This window comes from Nomascus leucogenys, chromosome 8 (genome assembly GCF_006542625.1).
Source record: "Nomascus leucogenys isolate Asia chromosome 8, Asia_NLE_v1, whole genome shotgun sequence".
Classification (NCBI taxonomy): Eukaryota; Metazoa; Chordata; class Mammalia; order Primates; family Hylobatidae; genus Nomascus; species Nomascus leucogenys.
The window spans coordinates 113,733,751-113,746,444 of NC_044388.1; the positions used below are offsets into that span (position 1 = coordinate 113,733,751).

At 45.7% G+C, this 12,694-nt stretch overlaps 1 protein-coding gene across 23 annotated transcripts in view; it reads left to right on the forward strand.

The window, feature by feature from the left end:
• CACNA1B (calcium voltage-gated channel subunit alpha1 B) overlaps positions 1–12,694 on the forward strand; it is a 243,343-nt gene that overhangs the window by 80,965 nt on the left and 149,684 nt on the right. The gene's annotated exons all lie outside the window — the stretch shown is intronic.

The window sequence follows — 12,694 nt, forward strand, 5'->3', positions numbered from 1 at the left end:
GACTCTGTAGGGCCACCTCTCTCTTCAGCCCCTGTCTGTTTTTCACTTTCTGGACCTGCTGCCTCTGAGGCCCTTGTGTCATCCCCTACCTCTCAAATAATACAAGGAACATTCTGGTTAATTTATCCAACAGAGCTGTGTCGGTTCCCTTCCTCTCTATCTGGTACCAGATTCTGGTTCCAGAAGTGCCTGGGCCTTGCTTCATTTTGAGACACCAAGTCAGATCCAATCTGGACTTCCTTGCTGTACAGCAGTCTGTGAGTGGACCAGATTTAGAAGATGTCTACCATTATATTGTTACATGTATGAGACAGAACTCTTTAATAAAACAGGAAACACACACACACTCATGCGTACACACACATACACTTAAACTGGACCTTTTCTGTTCTCACTCAGCACTAGGAAACTCCTGTTAACAACTTCGAATGTACCCTTCTCTATTTCTCCATGCTCACCTTAGATAACACACACAAACATTCAGACATTCACACACAAATATGCATGTAGAGTTTTGGAGTCTTCTCCTGTTACAAAAATGATTTCATACAAACTTGTCTCATCAGTCCCTTTCCTAAACAGTTCCTAATCAATTTGTCTGATTCTGGTCCCCTTTGTCGGGTGCAACCTGGCGTTGCTGATGCGGAGTCACTGGAGTTGTTCAGTTGCTCATCTGCTTTTATCTCACTATGAAAAATACTGCCCCCAAGTCTTTGTGAATGGCTGTCCTTCCTCACTAGTGCTTTTCTCTGTGGGGCAGATTCCCAGGAGCAGGTGCCGAGGGTGAGGGTGTGGTACTGTTCAGAGTTCTGTGCGACCCCACATTCCATCCACAGTACAGGCCGACCTTCGCCCTCATCCAGTGCTATGTGACGGCTCTTTTTGATTTTTCCCAGTTTGAGGCCAATTTGATGAGTGTAGAGTAATATTTCTTTGGCACTACAATTTTCCTTTCTCCTACTGTCCGTGATGCTGGCCCTCTTTCTAAATGTTTGTTCCGTGTCTGGACTTGGCCTTTGGTGACTCTTCCCATATGCTATACAGTTTTCTATTGAGTTTATTTGTAAATTATTTTGTATTTATTTTGACAATAATGATATACCAATGTATATCATAGATCTGAATGTTTTATCATCTTAAAATTCTATTTTATTTAATTAATTTTTTTTGAGACAAAAATTTTGCTCTTGTTGCCCAGGCTGGAGTGCAACGGTGTGATCTCGGCTCACTGCAACCTCCGTCTCCCAGGTTCTAGTGATTCTCCTGCCTCAGCATCCTGAGTAGCTGGGATTACAGGCATGCACCAACTGCCCAGCTAATTTTTTGTATTTTTAGGAAAGACAGGGTTTCACCATGTTGGCTTGGCTGTTCTCGAACTCCTGACCTCAGGTGATCTACCCACCTTGGCCTCCCAAAGTGCTGAGATTACAGGTGTGAGCCACCACGCCTGGTCCATCTTATAATTTTAAACAATTTATTATATGATTGTGGTAGCTAAATAGTTTCCTTCTATTGCTGTTTTATCTAGAGTTTTTATTCTGATTTTGTAAAATGAATTGAAGAGTTAAAATGTCTTTATCTATGGTTTGGAATCATTTAAATAATGCTGGAATTATCTTTTTTTTTTGAGACGGAGTCTCGCTCTGTCGCCCAGGCTGGAGTGCAGTGGCGCAATCTCGGCTCACTGCAAGCTCCACCTCCCGGGTTCACGCCATTCTCCTGCCTCAGCCTCTCCGAGTAGCTGGGACTACAGGCGCCCGCCACCACGCCTGGCTAATTTTTTGTATTTTTAGTAGAGACGGGGTTTCACCGTGGTCTCGATCTCCTGACCTCGTGATCCGCCCGCCTCGGCCTCCCAAAGTGCTGGGATTACAAGCGTGAGCCACCGCGCCTGGCCATTATCTTTTTTATAGATGAGATAAAACTGTGAATCTACATAATCCCAAAAAGAAAAAAAAAAAGGATTTGGACCAGTGTTGTGACTTAGGCTTTGTTAGGAAATCACCTCGTTCTCTGGGTGTTCGGATCCCTTTCTGTGGCGCTGTGCACCGGCTCTCTGGCGATTCTCTTAACCTTGCCTGTGTCCAGTGCTTGTGCCTCACTCAGCAGATGTCTATCCAGTGCCCGCCACGTGCCAGCAACGGAGGCATGGGGGCCACCACACTGGAGAAACCCATAATAAAGGCCCTTCATCGTTGGAGTTTCCGTCCAGCGGGGGCATCAAACAACAAATAAGATAGTAAGGAAAATATGCCGCATGCCAGAGCCCCTGTCCAGAGGAGGAAGAGGTCAGGAAGGCAGGAGTGGAAGCGTGTGGAGGGGGGCGGTGCCAGAAATCCATGGCCATAGAAGGCCTGAGGAAAAAGACTGCCTTTGAGTAAGAGTTGCAGGAAGTGAGGAGGTCGGCCTGAGGGACGCCGGGGGGAGGTCGGCCTGAGGGAAGCCAGGGGAGGGGAGGTCAGCCTGAGGAACGACTCTCAGGCTGACCCGGAGAGAGAGGGGAGGTTGGCCTGAGGGACACGGAGGTGGGGAGTCGGGCGGGGAGGGAAGGTTGGCCTGAGTCGGGGGAGGGGGAGGGGAGGTCGGCCTGAGGGATGCCCAGAGGAGAGGGGGGAGGTCAGGGGAGAGGTGAGGTCGGTCTGAGGGACCTCTGGGAAAGGACATTCCAGGCAACGAGTGCCAAGACCCTGAGGCAAGACTGCTTGGCACCCAGGTGTGGGGAACGTCTTGAAGGCCAGTGCGGCTGGAGTGAGGTGCCATGGGCTGTCAGGAGCGGTCGAGGAAACCTGAGAGTCAGACAGGCTCAGTTCCAGCCAGGACCCCAGGCCGCCCTGGTGGTTTGCAGACGGGTGACACCCTCTGGCTTCTGTGGTATAAGGGTCTCTCTGGAGACTGTGTAAAGTGTTTCTTTTTCTCCACAACCTCTCCAGCATGGTTTTTTGGTTTTTTTTTTTTTACTTTTTAATAATAGCCATTCTGATTGGGGTGAGATGATATCTCATATTGGTTTTGATTTGTGTTTCTCTAATAATCAGTGATGTTGAGCTTTTTTTCGTGTTTGTTGGCCACACGTATGTCTTCTTTTGAGAAGTGTCCGTTCATGTCCTTTGCCTACTTTTTAATGGGGTTGTTTGTTCTCCCAGCACCATTTATTAAGTAGGGTATTCTATTTAATAATATGGAATACATCTTAGCTTTATTCCTAGGTATTTTATTTTTATTTTTTTGTGGCGATTGCAAATGGGAGTTCATGCATGATTTGGCTCTCCGCTTGCCTGTTGTTGGTGTATAAGAATGCTGGCGATTTTTGAACATTGATTTTGTATCCTGAGACTTTGCTGAAGTTACTTATCAGCTTGAGAAGATTTTGGGCTCAGATGATGGCATCTGCAAACAAAGATAGTTTGACTTTTTCCCTTTCTATGTAAATACCCTTTATTTCTTTATCTTGCCAGATTGCTCTGGCCAGAACTTCCAATACTATGTTGGATAGGAGTGGTGACAGACATCCTTGTCTTGTGCAGGTTTTCAAGGGGAATGCTTCTAGCTTTTGCCCATTCATGATGATATTGGGTATGGCTTTGTCATATATGTCTCTTATTATTCTGCCATATGTCCCTTTAATATCTAGTTTAATAAGAGTTTTTAACATGAAGGGATGTTGAATTTTATTGAAGGTCTTTTCTGCGTCTATTGAGATAATCATGTGGTTTTTATCTTTAGATCTGTTTATGTGATGAATCACATTTATTGATTTGGGTATGTTGAACCAACGTTGCATCCCAGGGATGAAGCCTACTTGATTGTGGTGGATAAGCTTTTTGATGTGTTGCTGGATTTGGTTTGCCAGTATTTTGTTGGGGATTTTTGCATCAATGTTCATCTAGGATATCAGTCTGAAGTTTTCTTTTTTTGTTGTATCTGTCAGGTTTTGGTATGAGGATGATGCTGGTCTCATAGAATGAGTTAGGGAGGAGTCCTTCCTTTACCATTGTTTAGAATAGTTTCAGTAGAATTGGTACTAGCTCGTCTTTGTACCTCTGGGAGAATTGAGCTGTGAGTCCATCTGGACCTGGGCTTTTTTTGATTGGTAGCCTATTTATTACTGCCTCAATTTTAGACCTCATTATTGGTCTTTTCAGGGATTCAATTTATTCCTGGTTCAATCTTAGGAAGGTGTATGTGTCCAGGAATTTATTCATTTCTTCTAGATTTTCTAGTTTATGTGCATAGAGGTGTTTATAGTATTCTCTGATGGTTGTCTGTATTTCTGTGGGGTCAGTGCTGGTATCTCCTTTATCATTTCTGATTGTGTTTATTTGAATCTTCTCCTCTTTTTTTTAGTCTAGCTAGTGGTCTATTTTATTAATTTTTTTTTCAACAAACTAGCTCCTGTTTTCATTGATTTTTTTAATGGATTTTTCATTTCTCTATCTCCTTCAGTTCAGCTCTGATCTTAGTTATTTCTTGTTTTCTGCTAGCTTTGGGGTTTGTTTGCTCTTGGTTCTCTAGTTCTTTTAATTGTGATGTTAGGTTGTTAACTTGAGATCTTTCTTTTTGGTATGGGCATTTAGTGCTATAAATTTCCCTCTTAACACTGCTTTAGCTGTGTCCCAGAGATTCTGGTATGTTATGTCTTTGTTCTCATTAGTTTCAAAGAACTTTTTGATTTCTGCATTAATTTCATTATTTACCCAAAATTCATTCAGGAGCAGGTTGTTCATTTTGCATGTAGTTGTGTGGTTTTGAGTGAATTTCTTAATCTTGAGTTCTAATTTGATTGTACCGTGGTCTTAGAGACTGTTGTTATTTCAGTTCTTTTGCATTTGCCGAGGAGTGTTTTATTTCCAATTACGTGATCAATTTTAGAGTAAGTGTCGTGTGGCAATGAGAAGAATGTATATTACATTGTCTTTGGGTGGAGAGTTCTGTATATATCTATCAGGTCCACTTGATCCAGAGCTGAGTTCAACTCCTGAATGTCTTTGTTGATTTTCTGTCTTGACGATCTGTCTAATATTGTTGGTAGGTTGTTAAAGTCTCCCACTATTATTGTGTGAGAGTCTAAGTCTCTGAAGTCTCGAAGAACTTGCTTTGTGAATCTAGGTACTCCTGTATTGGGTACATGTATATTTAGGACACTTAGCTCTTCTTGTTGAATTGAACCCTTTACCACTATGTAATACCCTTCACCACCATGTAATACCCTTCATCATCTTTTTTGATCTTTGTTGATTTAAAGTCTGTTTTGTCAGAAACTAGGATTGCAACCCCTACTCTTAGAAAAACTGTTTTCCATTTGCTTGGTAAATTTTCCTCCATCCCTTTATTTTGAGCCCATGTGTGTCTTTGCATGTGAGGTGGGTCTTTTGAAGACAACATACTGATGGGTCTTGGTTCTTTATCCTGCTTGCCACTCTGCATCTTTTAACTGGTGCATTTAGCCTATTTACATTTAAAGTTATTATTATTATTATTATTTGAGACAGTCTCACTCTGTCGCCCAGGCTGGAGTGCAGTGGCGTGATCTCAGCTCACTGCAACCTCCGCCTCCCAAGTTCAAGTGATTCTCCTGCCTCAGCCTTCCAAGTATCTCTGGGACTACAGGCGTGTGCCACCACACCTGGCTAAGTTTTTTGTATTTTTAGTAGAGATGAGGTTTCACCATGTTGGCCAGACTGGTTGAACTCCAGACCTCAAATGATCTGCCTGCCTCGGCCTCCCAAGGTGCTGGGATTACAGTCGTGAGCCACCACGGCCCGCCTAAAGTTGGTATTGTTATGTGTGAATTTGATCCTGTCATCATGATGCTAGCTGGTTATTTTGCAGACTTTTTATGTGGTTTCTTCATAGTGTCACTGGTCTGTTTACTTCAGTTTGTTTTTGCAGTGGCTAGTAATGGTTTTTCCTTTCCATATTTAGTGCTTCCATCAGGACCCCTTGTAGGGCAGGTCTGGTAATAACGAATTCCCTCAGCATTTGCTTGCCTGAAAAGGATCTTATTTCTCCTTCACTTATGAAGCTTGATTTGGCCAGATATGAAATTCTGGATTTGAAGTTCTTTTCTTTAAGAATGTTGAATATCGGCCTCCAATCTCTCCTAGCTTGTAGGGTTTCCACTGAGAGGTCCACTGTTAGTCTGATGGGATTCCATTTGCAGGTGACCTGGCCTTTCTCTGTGGCTGCCCTTAACATTCTTTCCTTCACTTCAACCTTGGAGAGTCTGATGATTATGTGTCTTGGGGATGGTCTTCTCATGGAGTATTTTACTGGGGTTCTCTGCATTTCCTGAATTTGAATGTTGGCCAGTCTTGCTAGGTTGAGCCTGTCACCTAGGCTGAAATGCATGGATGATATCCTGAAGTACATTTTCCAACTTGTTCCAATCTCCCTGTCTCTTTAAGGTATCCTAATCAGTCATAGATTCAGTCTCTTTACATAATCCCATATTTCTCAGAGGTTTTGTTCATTTCTTTTCACTCTTTTTTCTCTATTTTTGTCTGCCTGTCTTATTTCAGAAAAATAGTCTTCCAGCTCTGAGATTCTTTCCTCTGCTTGATCTATTCTGCTATTAATACTTGTGATTGCATCGTGAAGTTCTTGTAGTGTGTTTTTCAGCTCTAGCAGGTTGGTTATATTCCTCTCTAAACTGGCTATATTGGCTGTCAGTTCCTGTATTGTTTTATCATGATTCTTAGCTTCTTTGCATTGGGTTACCACATGCTCTTATAGCTTCATAAGTGAAGTTCATTATTATCCACCTTCTGAAGCCTACTTCTGTCATTTCAACAATCTCAGTTTCAGCCCAGTTCTGAGCCCTTGCTGGAGAGGTGTTGCAGTCATTTGGAAGAAAAGGGGCACTCTGACTTTTTGAGTTTTAAGCATTTTTGTGTTGATTATTTCTCATCTTTGTGGGCTTATCCACCTTTGATCTGTGAGGTTGCTGACCTTTGGATGGGGTTTTTGTGTTTTGTTGTTGTTGTTTTCTGTTTGTTTGCTTTCCTTTTAGCAGTCTGGCCTCTCTTCCCTAGGGCTGCTGCAGTTTTCTGTGGGTCCACTCCAGAGCCTAGTTGCCTTGGTTTTCCCCATACTTGGTGGTATCACCAGTGAAGGTCATGAAACAGCAAAGATGGCATCCTGCCCCATCCTCTATAAGCTCTGTCCCGGGGAGTGCTGACCTATTGCTGGCCTGAATGTGCCTGTAGGAGGTGGCTGGAGACCCAGTTGGGAGGTCTTACCCAGTCAGGAGGAATGGGATCAAGGACCCACTTAAAGAAGCGGCCTGGCTGCTTTTTGATAGAGCAGCTGTGCTGTTTTGGAGATGCCTTCGTCCCCTGATCAGTTTGTGCTTTCCAAGTCCCACAGGCTGGAATGGCTGAGAAGCCTGAATGACCAAGGTGGTGGCCTGCCGTGCCCCTCCTGTGTCCTGTGTTTAAAAGATATTGGATTATAGGTATATTTATTAAAATCAAGTGTATTGGCCGGGTGCGGTGGCTCATGCCTGTAATCCCAGTAGTTTGAGAGGCTGAGGCCAGAGGATTGCTTGAGGCCAGGAGTTCGAGACAAGCCTGGATAACATAGTGAGATCCCACCACTACAAAGAAATTAAAAACTTAGCTGAGCATGGTGGTGCATGCCTGTGGTCCTACTTCATTTTATTTATTTATTTATTTATTTATTTATTTATTTATTTAAGACAGAGTCTAACCCTGTCGCCTAGGCTGGAATGCAATGGTGCGATCTTGGCTCATTGCAACCTCCGCCTCCTGGGTTCAAACGATTCTCCTCCCTCAGAGGGATTACAGGCGCCCACCACCACACCCAGCTAATTTTTGTATTTTTAGTAGAGACAGGGTTTCACCAGGTTGGCCAGGCTGGTCTTGAACTCTGACCTCATGATCCGCCCACCTTGGCCTCCCAAAGTGTGGGGATTACAGGCGTGAGCCACCGTGCCCAGCTCATTTTGTTTTTTATGAAGTTCCTCTTGTATTTCTAGTGACTTTTGTTTATATATTTAGTGACTATATAGTTTGGGCAATATAAAGTTTATGATTCTTACATCTTCTTCCTAAATTATGCTTTACTTCATCACACAATACCTTCTTAATCTGTGCAGTTCCTCTGCTGGACAGTTGCACCTTGTCGACATCAAATGTCATTGGTTCTACTTTTTGTTGCTATCACTGGTTTTGGTTTTTAACTTGCATTTGCCTGGCACCTTTCTTTTCCTTTCATTTCCAGCTCTTCTTTATCATTTTAAGTGTTCTTGTAAATTGTATTTATCTGGGTTCTGCCTTTTAAATTTTTTTTTTTTTTTTTTTTGAGACAGAGTTTTGCTCTGTCGCCCAGGCTGGAGTGCAGTGGCTTGATCTCGGCTCACTGCAAGCTCTGCCTACCGGGTTCATGCCATTCTCCTGCCTCAGCCTCCTGAGTAGCTGGGACTACAGGCGCCCGCCACCAGGCCCAGCTAATTTTTTGCATTTTGTTTAGTAGAGACCGGGTTTTACTGTGTTAGCCAGGATGGTCTCGATCTGCTGACCTCGTGATCCGCCTGCCTCGGCCTCTGAAAGTGCTGGGGTTACAGGCGTGAGCCACTGTGCCTGGCCAAAATTTTTTTTAATTTTTTTTTTTTTTTTTTTTTTTTTATGAGATGGAGTCTTGCTCTGTCACCCAGGCTGGAGTGCAGTGGCGCGATCTCGGCTCACTGCAACCTCCGCCTCCCGGGTTCAAGCCATTCCCCTGCCTCAGCCTCCCAAGTAGCTGGGACTACAGGCACGTGCCACCACGCCCAGCTAATTTTTTGTATTTTTAGTAGAGAAGGGGTTTCACCATGTTAGCCAGGACGGTCTCGATCTCCTGATCTCGTGATCTGCCTGCCTTGGCCTCCCAAAGTGCTGGGATTACAGGCGTGAGCCACCGCACCCAGCGAATTTTTTTAAATTTTATTTATTTATTTAAGAGACAGAGTTATGTTGCCCAGGATGATCCTCGTGTCTCAGCCTCCTGAGTAGCTGGGACTATAGGTGTGCACCACCATGCCTGGCTTGGTGGTTTTGCTTTTTTTTAAAAAAAAAAAACAAAAAACAAAAAACAGTTGTATGGTCTCTGTTTCTAATAGTAATGGGTAAATCCAGTCTCCCTCTATTTAGTATAATGTTTGACTCTATTCTTCATCCCAAGTTTTGTTGCTTTAATCAAGTTGCTATTTATTGCTCCTCTCCTCCCTTGCTTATTTTTACTCTCTAATTCTTCCGTTCCACAAAAGGTTACCTTCCCTTCCCTGCTCTCATAATTGTCAACGTACCTCTTTACTGTTTTGTTTCTTTAGCATCTTTACTACCAAGATGTACTAGTTCCATCACTAAATTGCCCTATTTCCCTTTATTCTGCCTCCACCCATACCCAGTAAGTCACAGCCTTTCCAGTACTTGCCCCGCCTGCGCATCCTGGTTTGACGGTGTTCACTTTTCATTCTTGAGTGTCGCCAGTCCCTTCAGGCTGCCCTCACAGGCTCCTCTATGCCCAGGGGCCCTCAGCTATCATTCTCGTTGCCCACTCTCAGAGCCCTACCCTCACTCACCTAGGTTTACCTTAGCATCTTCTCTTCTTTTCAGTCCTTGCTCACTGCAGGACTGTCTCCTCCGTTTTAACTCTGTCCTGTGACTCGGCTGCTCTCCCCTGAAATGAATGGGGGTGTGGGTGGTGGCTGACTCTTTGAGTTCCTGTGTACACTCAGGTGCCCTTCCTTGTTCCCCACTGAGGAGCGAGATCCAGGCTGCTGTGCCTGCTGCAAACGTCTCTCTCTCTCTCTCATTTCCTGTTGCAGATGAGGCATCGGACACTTGGATGCTTTTCCTTTGTCAGTGACTTGCTCTCTGTCTGCCCCTCAAAGTGCAGGCTCAGGGCCCCTCTGGCGTGGAGTGCTTCCCTCTGTTTGTCTCATTATTCTGTCTCCTTTTCTTGATCTCCTGCATCTGGAGCCCCTCCTGTTTCATGTGGCATCACTTGCTCTGCTCCTGTCAGTCTATGCCCTCTTCCTTGAGCTCGCGTTCACCTCCACGTTGGAGATGCTGCTTGTGCTTGACTGAACTCCCCTTTTTTTCGTCTGCTGAATGGTTTCAGAAGAGAATTTTATTTCTTCTCTAAAAGTTTTTTTCTCTCTCTTTTAGTTTTGTTTTATTTTGAGTTGTTTGTTGCTATATTTGGATCTCTGAGCCTTTGTTGACTTTTCCTTCTGGGTACCCAGCAGACACCAAGGATTCACTTGCATTCAGGACCCACTGGCCTCCGCTGTTGGTTCAGGGTGGGCTTGGGGCCTGGGGCCTGGTGGGGAGGAGACGAAACCGTGCTTGAATCTCCACATTCTCAGCACTGCTTGGTGCCCTTGACTGCCCTCTGCCTGAGGACTGGCTGTGTCACCAGCCCAGGCTTGCCCATAACCCGTGTCACCCTGTCTGCCCTGACGCCTGTCAGCTGGTTGAGCCCCGCTGAGCTTGGCCCTGTGCTGTCTCATTGAATCCCACACCACCTTGTGAGGTACAGGTGACTGCTCTGTTTTCAGTTGAGGAATCTCCAGGCTGCGTGATGTGCACAAGGGCTGGGGGTGACAGCCATTAGGGCCTCCATCAGCTTGTGCTTTAGCCTCACGTCACTTTTGTTGCCCCGTGTGGCAAATACAGCAGCTGCACTGGAAGGAAACACACTTTCCTGTCTGTCTCCCCACTGGCCTCTAGAAGGGTTATTGAGAACAGGGACGGATCTTGGTCATTTTGTGTTTTCTGTGCTTTGGTCAGGGCCTGGCACAATTTGTACACATTTTTTGAACAAATGGGGGTTACCCAGGACTAGCAAAGACTCTGCCTTAGGGCACAAGAGAAAGAAATCTAAGTATTTGCAGCAGTCAGGCCATATTCTCAGCAGTACTTCACTGTGTCATCATTCATAGGTTAATGTAATATGGAATTTCTCCCTAGCTTGAAGATGTCATATCATTTTTCTTGAAATAAGCTTTTTCGTTATAAAGAATATATGCTAATTAAGTGAACCCTGGAAAATGCAGGAAGCTGAAAAGAAGCCCAATCTCTCTTGGTTTTCCCAAAGCTGTGATTCCAGAGATGTTTCTGCGTTTCCTGTAGACTCTCTGCTTTTACTGGAGCAGACTGGAGCCCACAGTGGCTGCTTGCTGTCCTTAGGGACCTGTGCCCCATCCCCAGGGAACAAACACATCTGTCTTGGGTGCTGCTGGGGTTGCTGAGCTGGGATGTGAGGGGCTGCACCCAGCTCTCTCCCCCAGGGCCTCTGGAGCAGGAGTCCCTCTGTTAGGTCTTGCTCAGTCCCCTGGCTCTGGTGCCTTTGGCTTCTCTAAAGTGGATGTTTACAGCAAGGAACTGGTGGACTTTAAGGGCAATGTCTGGGGAGTGTGGTTCTGTGCAAATATGGCTGTTGGCATGACTATGGTTGTGCCTGTGACAGGCGAGGATGTGTGTGGTTGTCTTGTGTTGTGTGGCACAGGAAGATGTGTGTGTAGGGGGGCTGTGGCCCATTGTGAAAGGGCAGCATTTCTATGAGGCCGTTCTCACAGCAGAGGCTGACTGGTTCTTACTGGCTGGTGGGGATGGCCACAGAGTCCCCTTTGGAGAATTTGTTGCTTGTCTTCCTGGCCACGTGTGTGTGCAGACACAGTGGTTTACATGAGTCACGTGTTCTCTTTCCCTCCTTCCCAGAGTGGCCCTGTTTGTGTTCACAGGTGTGTGTCTCATGTGCGCTGAGGAGTGCGTCTGTGTGAGCATCTCACTGGATCTTCAAAAGTGAGCGCAGTCAGGCTGGATGTGGGCTGTGAAGCATGTGTGTGTGTGACTCCTGTGCTCCTGCGCAACTGTGTGTGGGTGCATGGCGGGTTCAGAGTGGGCTCGTTCTGTGCACAGCTCTGCCCGTGTGTGTGCCCCTCCTTATCTGCACTGCACACCTGCCTCCCTTCTGCCCTACTGCTGCCTCTGTGGGGAGTGGTCATCCCTGGCCTTCAGCAGGGCCGGCCACATGCCACTGAGTGAGCCTGGGTGTGCACACGTACACACGTGTACAAACACACAGAAAGTGCACATAGCACACAAGCCCACACACCCCCCTCTCCCGTGCCACTGAAAGCCTCGGTGTGCACACATATGCATGTGTGTACAAACACACAGTGCTCATAGTAAGCATGCTCACACACTTCCTCTCTTGCGTGCCACTGAGAGCCCGGGTGTGCACACAAACGCACGTGTGTACAAACAGAAAATGTGCATAGCACACATGCCCACACCGCCCCTGCTCTTTTGTGCCCCTGAGAACCTGGGTGTGCACACATATTCATGTGTGTACAAACACACAGAAAGTACACGTAGCATACACTGCTCCCCACATCCTCACACAGGGACCCCATTCTCAAACCCAGGTATTCAAAGCCCACTGAGAGACCCATGGCTGGGGCATAGCTGTCTGCTCTCTGAGAACACTGAGAGGCACACACATGGCCAGGCTTAGTGCACAAACTAAGAAGCCCTTACACAGGCAGATGTGCTCTCCTGCAGAGACACACAGCCAGCTCCTGTACAGACACACACCTGAATCCTCATAGAGACCCTTCCCTCAGTTTTTAAGCATTGATCAAGCCCCTCTCAGTGTGAGGGGCTCAGTGGTGAAAAAGACAATGTGG